Source organism: Phocoena phocoena, chromosome 9, assembly GCF_963924675.1.
Source record: "Phocoena phocoena chromosome 9, mPhoPho1.1, whole genome shotgun sequence".
NCBI classification, from domain to species: domain Eukaryota; kingdom Metazoa; phylum Chordata; class Mammalia; order Artiodactyla; family Phocoenidae; genus Phocoena; species Phocoena phocoena.
The window spans coordinates 84,442,681-84,459,020 of record NC_089227.1 but is presented as its reverse complement, the minus strand read 5'-3'; positions in this window follow the sequence as shown (position 1 = coordinate 84,459,020).

Below are 16,340 nucleotides of genomic sequence, written 5' to 3'. Positions count from 1 at the left end.
TCTGCATCTACCAAGTGCAGTGCCTGACACGTAGTAGGTTCTTATACATATATGTTGACTGACTGACGGACTCACTCCGCTCTCTGAGATCACTCCCAAATAGCCATGGGGATGGGGAGAGAGGGTATTACAGAGCATGTGGGTTTAGCCCTCAGGCACCTATTTGAGGGTGTTTTCTCCTCAAGATGAGCCTATCAGCCTGGGCTTCAGTCAGTGCTACATGGCTCTGTCAGTAGCTCTCCTTCCCAAAAGAAATCTGCATGGTACTGTGTACATCCCTGTCATTAGCATTCAGGACCGACTTTTCATAGCTGGTATGCCACACTGGTCTAGGGCAACATCTAAGGAATTCTGATGCTTTTAAGGAATCATCAATTATGTATTTTTCAAACATTCCTTAAACTCTCTGTTTCTTTAATTATTCCAGGTTCCTCTTTGTCTCTCCTTCTGTCTGTGTCTGTCTCATGCTTTCTTGGTCTCGCACACATGCACACGCATGCACACACATGCCCCTTAGTTGGTCACCTGCCTATCTCACAAACATATATATCTCCTTTCTTTTTCAGTGAAATACGCGGTATACTTGGAAAACCACTTTGTAAAATGAAACTGTATGATTTATATTTATATTTTGTCTCATGTTTTCCTCAAAATTCCTTTCCTTTGCTTCTCATAAATGAAAACTAGATACTGTATTCAGTACCATTTATATAAGCTTATTTTTCCTCTTGGAAATAGTAAGTTATGATGATGTTCACCGAAAAATTACCGTTAATGTAAGAAGCCTTAGAATTTACATCCAACTCAAGGCCATGCAGAAATGCAGATTCACTCAGTAAGCGCTCACTGACAGCCTGCTTTGTGCCAGACTTCACCTCCTCTTAGCTTTGGAAAGCTTCAAAGTGGGCCAGTTTATGTTTGGGAATGACCAGTTAAAATAGCAAGACAGGTAGGCAAGAATCTAACTTTCAGAAATTTAAGTGGGGTGGGGGGTGGGGGGCGGAAGCATGCATCAAAACAGATCACAGTCTTCTCTTATTGGAGCTCCAAAATTAATAAGTACATTTGAAAGATGTACTCTGTCAACCTTCTTAACGGAATTTTTGCTGGCACTCCTCCTTTTGAATCTCTGTTCTGAATCGTTTATTCTTTTTATTTAGTAAGGAGGAAGAAAAAGTTCTCCTTAAGAATTCATTAGAAATTAACATTAATCTCAGCATTTAGTGTTCTTCAGAATATGATGATAAAGACTGATTTGAAAGGGCAGTGCCTAGTTTGATCAGCCATGGGAAAGGAGGACAGGCCATGGTCCTGGCCAGCGCATCTTCGCCATGGTGGAAAAATGGTGTTGCTTTAATTGTAATTCTTTCATTCCCTTCCTTGCCAAGCCCACTGGCTTCTGTTATAACATGTGGCGACTTCTCCCTTGGAGACTGACTCAGTCCAAGTTGCCATAATATTTAGGACCAGTTACAAAGACATTTCTTCCCCTAAACCCATGCCAAATCTAAATCAAACTGTCTTCTCCTCCCTGGCCATTCAGATAGATCCAGTTCCTATTTGAAAAGCACAAGGAATACACAGGCCTCTTTTTGTTTCATTGCCTGTTCGAACAGATAAATAAACAAGGCACATCATGCCTAGTGCTGCTTTGAGCTTGGTCACTTCCTTCAAAAATAGACTCTGATGCTGTGTTCATTTTAAGAATTGCAACTTAGATGCTCTAGAAAAAAGAAAGCGTATATTTTAAGTCTGTCTACAATAAACTGCCGCTATCAGTGCTGATGGGGGAGAGAAGGGTAACTCCACAATCGTGGGCCTTCACCAGGTGAGGTGCTGGGCTTCTCCTGGACGAGCCTTGAGAGACCCAAGCCCGGGCAGGACAGGGAGATGTTCTCAACCTTAGCGGCCTTGGATCGTCCACCTGCTAAACAGGGAACACTAAACAAGCAATATCAATCAATCCATTTTGTTTTTAAGAAAGAAAGCCTAGCGAAAAAAGATCCCCGATAAGTAAATATGTTCTGACCTCTAAACCTAGTCATTTTTTTCCCTTGGCATTTGATCCATGTATTACATATGTGTTTTATTCATCCTTGTAAAAATAATTATATTCTATAACCCAACTTTATTAGTATACATTAATTTCTTCATATTTTTAGCAAGATTTACTCTCCTTCACTGCTTAGTTTGTTTTAAAGTATTAACTTTCAGCACAGTTCATTTTTACAGGTTGTATTTCTGTCTTTTTAATTTGTTGATTATTTGATATATACAAAAGATTATGCATAACATACACGTAAGCTCTAAAGCACAGTTTTAAAAAATGTACTCCAGTGACCCACCACCTACTTTAAGAACTAGAACATTACAGATGCTTCTGGATCCCTCTGTGAACTTCCTTCCCACTATTCTCCACCTTCCTTGCAATTCTGAAATTTGTGTTTTTAATTCTCTCGATTTATTTTAAACAAACATATAAATCTTATCACACAAATGTGCGTTGCTAAAGGTATTTTGAGATATGTAAAAAATGGTGTCACACCATGTGTAGTTTCTTGTAGCTTATGTTTTTCCCCCGTATTATATTTATGAAAGTCACCCATGTTTTTGGGAGTATAGCTGCAGTTCCCCTGTATACATTGCTGCAGTGTTCCAGAGGTGTGAACGTATCACAGTTTACCCATTATCTTGTTTATGGGGAGAGGGGAGAAAAAGAAGGAGTTCTATTTTAGTCATGTTGACTTTGAGATGCCTGTTGCAATTCCAGTGGAGATGTTGACTTGGCAAGTGGATAATCAAGTTTGTATTTCAGGGGAGAGGTCTCAGATGGAGATACCAGCATGCAGATGGCCTCTAAAGCATTATTTCTCCAGCCGTTTCTGGAATGCTATTGAACCTATGGATTGAGATTTTTATTTAAAAAAAAGTTTTTATCTTTCTTTTTGCTTCTGGTCTTTACAGTCTGCCTGGTTACTTTGCTGAAGTGTGACTTGTAAAAGAATAAATGAGGAGAATATGAACCTCAAAGAAAACAGGGGAAAGTGTCTTGCAAACTCTATAGGGGTGTAGAAGGTTAGGTATTTTATTATTACCTCTCTCATGGAGTTTCATTCATTACAACTGGAACTCTCTATAAATCTGCTTTGGAAGCTGAAAAAATGTATACTTAATAAATTATTACATTTGATTTTAATACCTTGTTAACTTTTAGCTAATAGCTAATGTTCACCTAGTGTTTACTTTACAAGAATTAACGCATCTAATCCTCACAACAGCCTGTGACAGGTAGATGGTATTTATTCATACCTTACAGACGAGAAAACTAAAGCTCGAAAATGGTAGACTCAGGATTCGAATCCACAGAGTTGGCTCCTAAAAGCTGTGCTCTTACCTAATATGTGGGACTGCCCCTCATTTCAAGGACAGGTTTCAACCAGTTCCTTCAGCTTCAAGCTTTCAAAAATTTTATGGTCACATTTCAGCATGGCCACCTTGAGCCAGCTACAAAACAGCACTCAAGGCCCTGGGCCCTGGCAAAGGGCCTCGTCTTCACTGACTTAGTTGCGCCACTGGACCAGCCTCAGACCTCACAGGGCACTGCCCACCTGCCAAGTGTCCACTCTGTGCCCGTTTCAAATGATGCACTTGATTTAAGTTCCCTGCCTGAAGCCACCCAGTGAATCAGTAGTGGGCCAGGGACTGTGATCCGGGTCTCCTGCCTTTCAGGCACTGCATTTGTTCTGTGTTAATAAACCGTATTTCTCCAGGGGATCTGGCCGAAATTTGAAAGTGCTTAATTTTACTGCAGTAAATACTGAGAATCCTTTTTAAAGCACAGAAACCAAGCCCCAGGCAGGGAAAACATAATTTGCTCTCAGGGCCTTTGACAAACTCACCTTGGCACTGGGATTAGATCATAGATCGCTGGCCTTGATTCCATCGCCCAGTGGAGCTGGCTGAAGGGGTCAGGACCTCTGCTGTGGCCACGAGGCGGCAGTTGGACCTGGAAATACTCTTGCAAATGAACCTGGAACGCATGACGTCCTACCCACAGAATCAGCATGTCACAGCTGCTTGCCATCGGGTGTGTGATGGGGAAGGTTACATTCCTGGGACATTGGTGATACAGGTCAGGACCCAGGTGAATTAGCCCAGCAGTCAGAGCTAACACCTTTCTTGCCTTTCTTGCTCTGTGATGGGTGCCGTGCAGTTAACTCCCTACGGTTGTGAACGTGCCATGTTTTCTAAACCCTAGTCAGTCAAGAAGAAATTATAGGCATCCAGAAGGGAGAACAAAATCTGAATCATAAAGTACTTGAGTGCAGAGGGTACAGGGAGTGATTTTTTTATTTTGTCATCAGAAGAATGCTAGATGTATTGTAGACCCTCAACAGATAACACTTGTGATAAATTGATAGAGAAAAACTGAGAGAAAGGATTGAGCAAGATGAAAGCTGACTTGCCAAGGCTGGTCTGGTTGTGTTCACATGGGAGCTGGGTTTGAATGTAGTTTTCGCAGGAGACCCACAGCGTTAAGGTGCACAAGGGCACACGTTATTTCTTTTAATTCTCGTAATTCCCACGGCAGCCACAGATGATGGGAGTCGAGGTTCGTCTCTGCCCTGAAAGAAGGGCTTTAGGCATTCGTGGCAAAAACGGACCTGATTAGGTCTGCGCTTGGCACGGCAGGTTAACTTTCCTGTCGGTAACTGTTCCTAGACAAGATGCTTCAAAACTATGATGATCGGTTTGGGCTTGTCTGTGTTCACACTTTCTCTGTGGTGCAGATGATTTTGTTGCCACTTCCTGCGGCCCTGCCGGTTCAGAGCCTGCGCAGTGAGCAGCCTGGCGGCCAGATGAAGCAGCAGACGCGGCCTTTAAGACCTGGGGCTGCATCCTGACTCTGTCAGTCATGGGCTGTGTAAACTCAGGCGAGCCCTCCACAGTCCTGTGTTGATGACCGTGCCGTCACACCCTCATAGGATGTGCTGCGAGGAAAGGCTCCTTGGATTGCTCCCCCTGGAGCCGGGTGACGGGAGGGGTCTCGAGCATCCTCTAGTGACACCACCTGCCTTCCTAGCTGTCAGGTCTGATGTTGTCCTCTGCCCCCAGTGACCCTGCTTATTATTGGTAAACGATTTCCTCATTGAGAGGCATCCTTTACCAGAAGCTACATTTCTATGTAGGTGGTAAAAATGAGAAGAGTTGCTTGAGAGCTAGTTCTGCCCTCACATGGATATATCCAAAGTTAAAATCGGGCTTTGTGTTTCCAAGAGATGTTGAATGAATAAAAAGGGCAGAAATACTGGACCTTGGTCACAGTTCTTAAACTGTTCACTTAAGAAACATAGCTCTGTATTTACACACAGATAAGCTGAGAAGTCAGTGAGCAGAGCTACCTGCTGTAGTGGCTGTTGTACAGATAAAACATGAAAGATCTAGGAGCTAATTATTCCTTATTTTTGTGCCTCCGTGTCACATACATAATAATTTTAATTTCATGCCAAAAGAAGTACTCCTTGTCTTTGCTAAAACCAGTGTAGCTGCTGTTGCAACTCTTGTCTTCCTTTCCTTCCCTCCCTCCCTTCTTCCTCTTACTACTTCTTTCTTCTTCCCTCCACACCCCTTCCCCACCCTCCTTCCATCCATCCCACGGTGTTTATATAAGGAAAACACAGACACTAATCCTGCCTTCATGGAATTTACAGACTAGTGGAAGAAACAGGCAGTGTACAAATGCACAAAGGCAACTGCAGGTTATGATGTGCTATGAAGAAAAGAAGCATGTACAGTAAGAGTCTCAATAAAACCTTGTGTTTGCCTCTCCGTGTACATATTAGAAATTAAGGAGAGTGACGGAGCTGTTCTGTTGTCACCTATTGGAGGGTAGATTGATAGGCATAAAGACTGGTTTTAGAGACTTCCCTGGCGGTCCAGTAGTTAAGACTCCGTGCTTCCACTACAGGGGCACAGGTTCCATCCCCAGTTGGGGAAGATCCCACATGCCACGAGGCATGGCCAAAAAAAAGGGGGGGGGGACTGGTTTTATAAAGCTACCTACTACGGAATCACTGTTGGAGATTAGTATTATGAGTTTGTTTCCATATAGGTAAAGAATAGATAGATAGATAAAAGTTAGTTTTTCCTAACAAGCACAAAAGACAATTTGTGAAAACCGATGTCTCGTGTGTGCATTATAGGGTTGGCTGATGACCGTTGGTTGAGTTGTAATAACCTGGAGGAGAAGCTTTTATTTTATTTTATTTGTTACAAATAAGTTTAGAGCAAGGCTGTACATATTCTCTGCCGCTTTCAGAGGAATTTGGAAAGGGAGAGCTCATTTCTGTGGTATTTATGATAGCTGTCTGTTCCTAAAGATGATTTCATGGAAAATTCCCATCAGTGTCCTTAGACTGAAATCAGGGATCGGGTCTGCTGTTCATGTAAGACTCAGTGGGCAAGAGAGCGTGGAAGGAAAGCCACCGCCCCGCTGAGGGTGGCCACCCTGGCCGGCAGGTCGGCCAGCTCAGGCTTAACTTCTGAACGTGGATACCTCTGCACATGTGCTGGGAGCTGAACGTGGATATCTCTGCACATGTGCTGGGAGCTGCTGGGGTCAGTGCACTTCGTACTTCCTGTCACCTGAAGAGAGGGCTCTGGAGCTCGGGTCCTTCCCAAGGTCTCACCACTAAAGCGAGCAAAGACAGTGCTTTCAGTTCAAGTAACATGTCCAGGGTTTAAATTCTCACAATCCATCTTTGAGTCCCCTCGGGACAGACCTTGTCTCTTCTTCTTTGGCCCTTCTGACTAAAAGCAGCCAGGATTTTTAAGCTGACTGACCTTTAAAGATTTCCGAACAGAGGAGAAAATTAGAGCAGAAACCTATTAAAGCTGAAGGTTATCTTTAAAATTACCTTTTCTCATTAGGAGTAGAACACTAGATCATTGAAAGTTTGTTCATGTTTGTGACTGATTGTATATTTAAATAATTTAAAAATCAGTACCTCATTTTAATGTTGAGTTCACTTCATGTCCATATCACCACCATCATTTCCATGAGGTTCTAGGTCTTTTGTAAACAAATTAAACACAGTACTTTCTTTATGACATGAATTAAATCTAGATCCCAATGATATTTGGCACCTTCTAAATACCCAGATGGGCACAGCGTTTGCCTTGAAGTGAAGACGTGCGTGGGGTTTTAATCACATCATGTTTTATTTTTTCTCCTTTAAATATCGCCTTTTCAATAGTTGCTTCTTAATGAATGACTGGTTGTTTACTGTGGTTTATAACCAAGAATTTGAACATTAAAAAATTCTAATCAAAATACAGATGGAAAAAATTTTCCTTTTCAGTCTCTCATCTTTTATATTAGAATAAAAATAATTTGTCTTCCTTTTGGAAACTTAATAGATTAAGAAATCCCATCATTCTCTTCTTGAAAACTTAAGTTTAATAAATCAGTTCTGAGGAAATTTAATTACAGTTCTTAAACTATAAGAAGCTCTTATAAAATAAAAACAAGGGTAAAGCTAGAATAAGTTTCACCTCTTGAGCATGACCGTCATTTGAAAGAAAATGCAGTTAACAAATAATTTTTGCTGTATCTTCTCCATTGTTTAATCACTGAAGATACTTGGATATTTTTCTTTAAACAGCAGAAACAAGGCATGGAATTTGTTCTCTACCCAGGTAAAGATCATTTGAGTCCAAAGACCAGATTGCAAAACAGGCCTCAGATACCTACAGAGGTTGAGAGATGTTCAAGACAACCTGAAGGCAAGAAGGGGTGTGCTCTGTTGTAGGAGGTCTTAAATGAGAATTTTATTTCAGAATTATACCCTCTTTTATCTTTGAAAGTGAGTATATCTTCATGGCAGATTATTCTCTTGAAACAAGACGGACCCGATGACCCACAGGGAAGTTATGCTTTGGGAGTGCTCATCAAATTAAGAAAAGAGGGACTTCCCTGGTGGTCCAGTGGTTAAGATTCCATGCTCTCAGTGCAGAGGGCCCGGGTTCGATCCCTGGTCAGGGAACTAGATCCCACATGCTGCAACTAAGAGCATGCATGCTGCCAACTAAGACCTGGTGCAGCCAAATAAATAAATAATAAAAAAAAAAATCAAGAAAAGAAAGTGCTTATAAAAGGGGCCGAGTAGCTCAGAGGCGTTGTTCCTTCTGCTGAACTTCTAAATACGAGCACAGACGTCATAAGAGCAGGTGTTTCCATTGCCCTCTGTGTGTTGTGCCGCTACAACACACACACCTCAAAGACGTCCCATCAGCTCCTGGTTTTCGAGCTTCGGCTGTCCCAAAGGACCCCGAGCACTGTGGGTTTTAGGCTAGGGTTGGGGTTTGGTGAAAGTTGTTATTGCTTCAAAGGCAGAGGGCTGAACTTGGGTAAACCTGTGGCAACCGAAAGCTGTTCTCGGTTCCATGAAAGCAGTGGCATGATGCTTTCAGATCCTGCCTGCAGACTGCCCGGTATGTCTACAGTTAGCATTGCATTTATAATGGAAGTAAGTGATCCGACACTCACGTAGCTAAATATAGTTTATAATTTTGAGGTAAGGTTGAAACATGAAAGATCATGCTTTTCAAACTGCTGTGATGACTTAGACAGACAACTCATTTTAGATAATGGTGAATTAAGCCTGCCAGCCATCTGAACATTTTTCACCCATGTGTTCAAACACCTGCAGTTGGGTGCTAAACGTGCATGTTTAATTGCTTGAACTTAAATTATAAAATCCCTAAAGGATGTTTTTATATAGAAGAAAATAAGTCTCTTGCAAAAACTGTCTGCCTGCTCTCCTGAGCTCCTTGCCTCTCTCAGGACGTTTGTGGCAGTCCCTCTTAGAAGAGGTCCGCTTTGAAATACAGGAAGTTCAGCTCTTCGGGGAAAATGCAGAGGTCTGAACCGTGAACAGCATCACTCCAGGCATTCCCTGGGGAGTCCACTTGGTCAGAAACAAGCTTCATGCAAGAGCTGTAGTTCATCCAGGTTTCTTGAAGGTGATGATTAACATGGTCAAAGGTCTGTTTTATCAGCCCAGAGCCCGCCTCTGTTTTTAAGCTCCAGCCATTCACCTCTGCTCTTGCTGACTCTCTGCAGCCACAGAAGATACCAGAACGGGATGAATATGGCCCTGCAACAGAGCAGGGCGCTCTTGGCTTGAGCCTTTTTATTTGTCCCTCCAGCGGTTCCTAGCTGTTGTGACGTCAAGGCTGCCATTTAAAGCAGAGAAAAAGGAAACCGTGGCCTCTCTTCGCATCAGTAGCCTGGACAAGCCGTTGTTTCTCAGGCATCCACAACGCTCTCTGTCTGGCAGAGCTGTGCATTCCATGCCTGGGTGACCTGGTTAAATGGAGGAAACCAAATGCTCTCCGTTGAATGCTCTCCAAAGCAAGCATTCCACCCTGAGCTTCTGAAGCCCAGGCTTCACTGCGCCCGAGGACTGTAAATGGAGCTGCAGCATTGCTCTGCATTATCTGCTTGCATATGCAGCTTCTGTGTAGTCTTAAAAGAGAGCATATCGTTCACAACGGCCTTCGTTGACGTACACTGCAACAGCGACATTACGTGCTGCCTTTGGCCTTTGGGGTCAGTGCTACAAAACCCTTTTTGGAAAACCAGTGCTGTGTTAAAAATCTTCCGGAATCACAGTCAGAAGTTCAAAACCGCTGAACTGCCACTGGTTCCTCCCATCCCACTTCTGCTCACCCTGTTCCCCAATTTCAGATTTCTGAACTCTAGAAAGCTCTTGTATTTACTTACATATTAACTTCTCACGGTGCATTTTTGTGCTTGTATAGCCTCTGCGTGTATATGAAAAAGAATCGCTACTATAAGGTGTAGATCGCAGGCTCTGGATTTTTCCTTATGAAGAGTAACACCTCTTGCTTTTCAGAGAGAAGGAGCTATTTCAAAGTATCACAGAACCGCTCTCTGTTTAGCAACAAGCCAAGATCCCTACAGCAGACAACAATCTTGCAAGGCCAAAAGCTCACTAATAACGTTCTGATCGCTTACTTACATGCCTCAGAATTCACCGACTTAAGACTCAGTCTCCCTAGGGCGTGCCTTCTTGAGTTTCTCTGGCATCAGAGACAACATTATTTTATTAGATTCTTGGAGGCGGACATGACAGTTACGAGAAAAAGCACAGCAATCACATTTTGTATTCCAGCATTGTCTTGGTTAAGTCAATAATACGCTTTTGAGGTTTTATGTTACAAATCCCATTAAATCTTTCTCAAAACAACCCTTCTCTGAACGCTTGATTGAAGGATATTTGCAGAAACCAAAACCATTTAATTTTATACAGAGGTGTATATACACGTGTCAGGCGGGATCTTGACACGCGTTGAGGCCTTTATAACTTGAATTATCATAAGACAAAATTCTTCCAGTTTATAAACTCTTGTCTTCTGGGGAAAAAAGTAGAGATCTTCAGGTAACTAGATAAAGATAGAATAGGTGGAGTGGATCTTGTAAAGTTAGAATTTACACAGTTTACTAGACTGCGGTCTAGTTTTGCCTAGACAATCAGACTTGCCCAGAGGCTAGCCTGATGCCATATGAATGCCGTATCTATGCCACCATAGATACAGTGGTGGGACCAGGGCATGGAGCTGACGAGCAGGTCTTCTTTATGGGTGCTTTGGGCTGGGTAAGCCTGAGAATCTTGAAATGAGAGGAAACCTAGGGCATTACTTCCCATTTGTGGGCTGGAGAATTAGTTCTCTTATTGTTCACCACTATCTGCATATCAGTAATTCTTTTATTCTTCCTTTTTCTGTTATTCCCATTTCAAGAGGTCCTTGTTATCTGAAGATAACAGCTCCGAGAAAACTGTTACTTTTAGAGAATTGACTTAAAACTGAATCGGATATTTTAAACAGTAAAATTTAAAAGAAGATTTTATTGGGATTAAGTCTTGAAAAGTTTAAGAAAAGTTGAATCTCAGTTTGTTTTACATTATACAACAGAAATTTGGACTATGATGAAACAATAGGCTATTTCTTAGACCAAAGATTGTTCACTTCTGTGGCAGAATCATAAAGAGGGTGATTTTTGTTAGAAGCATTTAATTTCCCCAAGGACCTCGCTTAATCTTTTGATACACAAGCCATTCTCTCGAAGAGCCTACCTCTCAGTGTAATCATATCTGTTGACTTTTGCTTCCTCAGTTGTTAACTGTTCAAACTCCCTTTGATCCTTATTTGTCAGTGACTGTGTGTGACTCAGGCAGTTCCCCAGCATCACTTTTATCAGCTATGTGTAAAACTGCAGTTTCTGTTACAAGTGAACTACATTGTATTTGCATTTTTATTCTGTAGTACTGAGCAGCCACGAAAGTGAGCAGGAATAGATACTGATGTTAACACTAAGTGATCACTTTGTCATTGTTGTTTATATTCTGATGATCGGTGCTTCCTTTTGCATCCTGGTAACTACAGGGACTCAGAGAATGATCATTCAGGTAGTTACATGGTACATTTAAAGCACTCAGTATGGCTTAGTGGGCTTTATAATCAACCACATGTAGATTTGTATGCCATTCCTGGCACTTGATAGATTTTATAACCTTGGGTGAGTTATTCGCAGAACCTCAGATCCTTGGTGTGTAATGTAGAGTCATAAAACCAACCTTGTGGAGTGGTCATGGGGATTAGAGCCCACATATACAAAATTCCTGGGTAATGCATAGTGCATGTAGCTCAAGAAATGATCCCTGTTAGGGTCACTGTTGCCGTTGTGTGGTGCCGTACGTTTTATGAGACTTTCACGTTCAGCTCAGGCTGAAGAACTTAAACTTTAGCCAAGTCAGTGAACATTTTTAAGGTGTGCATTTACCTGAGGAAACTAAGTTTCAGAACGTCATATTTGGTGACTGTGTATGTCCCAGATTAGATCATATCATTTGATAACCATTTTCTTCATGCTGTAGATGAGAACACCAAGTTCCAAGGAAACCACATACACATTTCTCAGGACCACATGGTTTGCATCTGGCAGAGGCAAACCCAGAACCCAATCCTCCTACCCTTTACTGTGTTCTTCTGCCACGCAGTTGCTCGTTGGCAAGTGAACAATTAAAAAGGCTGTCACAGTTGTCCAGGAACAAAGTGATAAAGGTCCGACATATTTTTTTGAATCGGGAATGGGCGGGAGAGGACAAAGGCAGCAGTCACTGGAAACAAGCGCTGATTAGACTTGGCGACCGATTGGCTCAGCTCTGCTCCCTGAAGAAGGGTTAGGGTCCAAGTTCTCAAGCCTGGTCCTATGGCCGTACAATTAATTAAGCTAAGACAAATAGACGTTGTTGGTTTTGTTGTTTCCTGATGAGTTTGAAAGGACCACCCTGTCCAGATGGAAGTATGTAGGATTGAAGGTAGGAGAAGACGCCTGTGTGAAGAAATAACTTTGAGATTCTAATGCCAAAGAAGGACCGTTGAAACCATTGTGCTGTAGAGAAGTATACACACCTCTGTGTGCGTGCGCGCACATGCGTGTGTTAAACTGGATTTTCTGACATATTCCCAATTCAGGACTAAGCCACATTATAACTTATGGCTCAGTTATAATTACAAACTGTTATACCTTCATCAGAAAGAAGAGCTATTCTCATAGATTCTTCTGTGTCTGTGTGTTTGTTTTGTTGGATGGATCCTGCTGTGGCATGGAGAAACAGACTTTGCTGGGCCCTGTTTTGTAAACAAATCTGCTCACACACACTTTCTTCTATCATTGTATGTGTACACTGGCTCTGCTTTTCCCACCAGACACACGGAAGCCTAGGAATTTAGAAGCTTGTTTTCTTTTAGAAATACGCAGCCATCAAAGAAAAATGTGGGCATGCATTTAAAATGTGCGCATCTACCCAGTGTAAGTTTTTGACTCTTCACGATTCTAACTCTGGGCCATGAACTCCTCAAGAACATTGCAGCCCGATGCACATACGGTACCCCTGGGAGGCATCCTGAAGCCACCTTAAAACTATTGATTGAGCTCAGCAAATAGAGAAAGCTTTCTACCCTCCAAGTTCATTCTGTGGGATTAGTCAGCCAAGATGATAAAGTATAATACTAGTTTTTCCAAGAAGAGGTGATTCGTCCCTTTCTTAGATTGGACTATGAACTTAGCATAATATATATGTATACAGTCACTTCCTACCTGTAGTTTTTTGCATGTTTTATTTAATATTCCAGCCAAGTTCAAGTTTTTATGACAGGAAGTATGTGAATGGTTATGACAGGAGTAAATAACGTTTGATTTTATGATTACAGGAAGTAACTTTTCATGCCAAATAAATCTTTGGGGGGAAAAGTGCCCGCTTATTAATTTAACGTACATAAATTTCCCAGAATCTTTGCTCTCTGAAGGGGAAACAAAACCAGAATGTGGTCTTATTTCTTTCTCTTCTTAAGTTTTCTTGTCAACAGATGTCTTTGTTTTAGGATGAGGTATTTTCGGGTATTTCGTTGTGACCCAATATGACACGGAACCATTAAAAAAACTCTGTGTGAATATAATAAGGCCAAACGTTATAGAATAAATAGCATGAAAAGTTTGAATACCCTAAGTAGGAAATTACTTTTCCTTCAAAAGTAAATGACCAAATTATCAATCACCATCGAAGCCAAGGAGCCCCCAGCTTCCAATTCCTCTGGTTTCCACGTTCCATAAGCACATGGGAAAGATAGTTTGTTTAGCATCAGGTCTGCAAATGAGCAAGTTTACAAAGAAAAGAAAGACTTGGATAGAACTTCAGTTATGTTCATCATAGGAGAACTTTGACAGAGGCTTTGTGTTTCCCTGACTTAAAAAAAGAAGAAGAAAAAATAGGACGTAAAGATTGATTTCCCTCATCTTTCTCTTTTCTTCTTAAAGCCTGAGGAGCTTGTAGTGAGAAGAAAATGTCTGACCCATTTCTGAGGACTGATGTTACACATGCATGCGTCACATGAGTGAATGAATGCCTGACAGATCAAAATAATACTCAAGAAGTGCTTCCCAGTTCCGGGCGGCTGTGAGGCAGTGGTGCAGCACCTTGTGATGGAGGGGCAAACCTTGCCTCTGTGCCGGGGATCCTCACTCCACCATTCTGATTGAAGGGATCTCTAGATCCCTTCTGCCTCCAAAACTCAGTGTCACAAATTTTGCAAAGAGGTAGTTTGCAAATTATATGAAGCTGTTCTCAGAGAACAAACTGATGTGTTAGAGTTAGCAGTACTTAGTTGTCATTAGTTTTCTTTCAGTTCTGCGGAGAATATATTTGCATGTGACATGAGTAAAAATCTGCCTCGAGTAGTCGTTCTCAGGGCGGCTTTACCTAACACGCACCACAGCCTGGCGTGGCGGGCGGACGTGCTGACGGAAGGCTCCGAGCAGAGTGATCGAGGGGAGGCTCCCTGGCTTTGAACCCTGGCTCCACCACCTGCCGACTGTGTGACCGTGGTCAAACCCGTAAAGCCCCTGAGGCAGTGTCCTTATCTGTAGGATGGGAATAATCAAGAGAACTGAGCTTGTAGGGTTGCTGTGAGGATCGAATGAGTAGATCCGTGTAGGTGCCTAAACCGGCCCTTGTAGTCAGGTTGCTGTCACCGTGGACAAACTGGCTGAAAGAGGCTGGGTGATCTGGACCAGAGCAAAGCATCACCGGGGGAAGAGGCGGAACTCCACGCGAGGCCTCCTGACTTCCCGCGTTGGGTCTGGTGCCCTTCCTGTGTGAGGCCACACCCCAACGTTTCTATAAAAGGGCCACTAAAGAGTGCACTCCTTTCCGTTGTTTAAAAGGAAACTTTGAGCAAACGTTAGCTGTGAAGAACATTTGTGACAGGGTTTTGTTTTGTTTGGGGGGGATGGGGGGACAATGGGCCCAGAGGTCTGGAGAGCAAACACTGATTCTGTGAACTTGGGATTGCAGGATGTCCACAGCGTAGCAAATTAGAGCAGGACCTGGATAGTTCCTGTAGCTTAATCACATTCTGAATACCCACCCTTAGAAATAGTCCCCTCAGCCTCCCCCACTTACAGGAGTTCCTAGAGGGCAACAGCTTCTCAGCAGCAGCCACGTGGGTTGGGTTCATATTCTCCATACTGTCCCCGCATGTATTTTTATGATCTTTATTCTGTTTTGTTCTACTTTTCCTTTCTCTTTTTGAAACCTCTGCATTGGCCACCCAGGACTTAAGAGGAACTTTCATAAGGCACAGTCTGAAACAGGAACAAACTGCACAGAAGCTTTGAGAACTTGGAGCATGTGTATGAACGTGACACAGTGGGAGGGGAAATTAGATATTCTAACATTTGAGGAAGTGTCTGGCCTCTAATCATTCACCAAGCTCAGTATCAATAGGAGTTTTTTTTTTGTTTTTTTGTTTTGCGGTACGCGGGCCTCTCACTGTTGTGGCCTCTCCCGTTGCGGAGCACAGGCTCTGGACGCGCAGGCTTAGCAGCCATGGCTCACGGGCCCAGCCGCCCCGCGGCATGTGGGATCTTCCCGGACCGGGGCACGAACCCGTGTCCCCTGCATCAGCAGGTGGACTCTCAACCACTGCGCCACCAGGGAAGCCCTCAACAGGAGTTTTTTAAGCTGTAGATATTTAAAACTGCACTCCCTCTAGGGTTCCTGTTCTTTAGACATCATACAGAGAGGTCCTCTTTACATTGAGCAAGTTCATGATGAGGTCTTGGGAGTGAGGCCAGAGGGATGACTGTTGTGTAGTATTGTTGGTTTGAATCAAATCCTTAAGGACATTTATTGGTGCTGTTGTTTACTCATCCTCAATTTGAAGGTTATATTCACACCATGCATATGGTTTCCATACTCTTCTTTTTAAAGTATCCGTTTTGGTAAAATTGTGAAAACATTTCACATTCGTGAAAATTTCCTTCCAGAGAATAAAACACAGACGGTTTATTAAAATTTTTCACATGTATTCTTTATGTTTATCTTGAGTGTTCAAAAATGAGAAATACAGGAGCTGGGGTAGAAGGTATCACCACATTAGAAATTGAGGGCTGAGTGGTGCCATGTAACAAATAACGTGAACACATTGGATCTATTTGTTTTTATTCTTCAGTCCCATTAAGTGGAAGCTCGTGTTTTTCTCTTTCTGCCTGCATGAACTCCTCTGCTCCCGTACCCCACCATTCCCACCCAAGATAGAAGCACATAAACAGCCTGAAAATAAAGGACAGGTTTTTTTTTAAGCTCCTCATTTAGCAAAATGTCTACAAGTCTCTTCAGAAAATGAGCTGTGTCACTGATGCTCCTTAAGATGGGATAAAAGTAATTTTTCTTAGTTTGCCCAGTTATCAA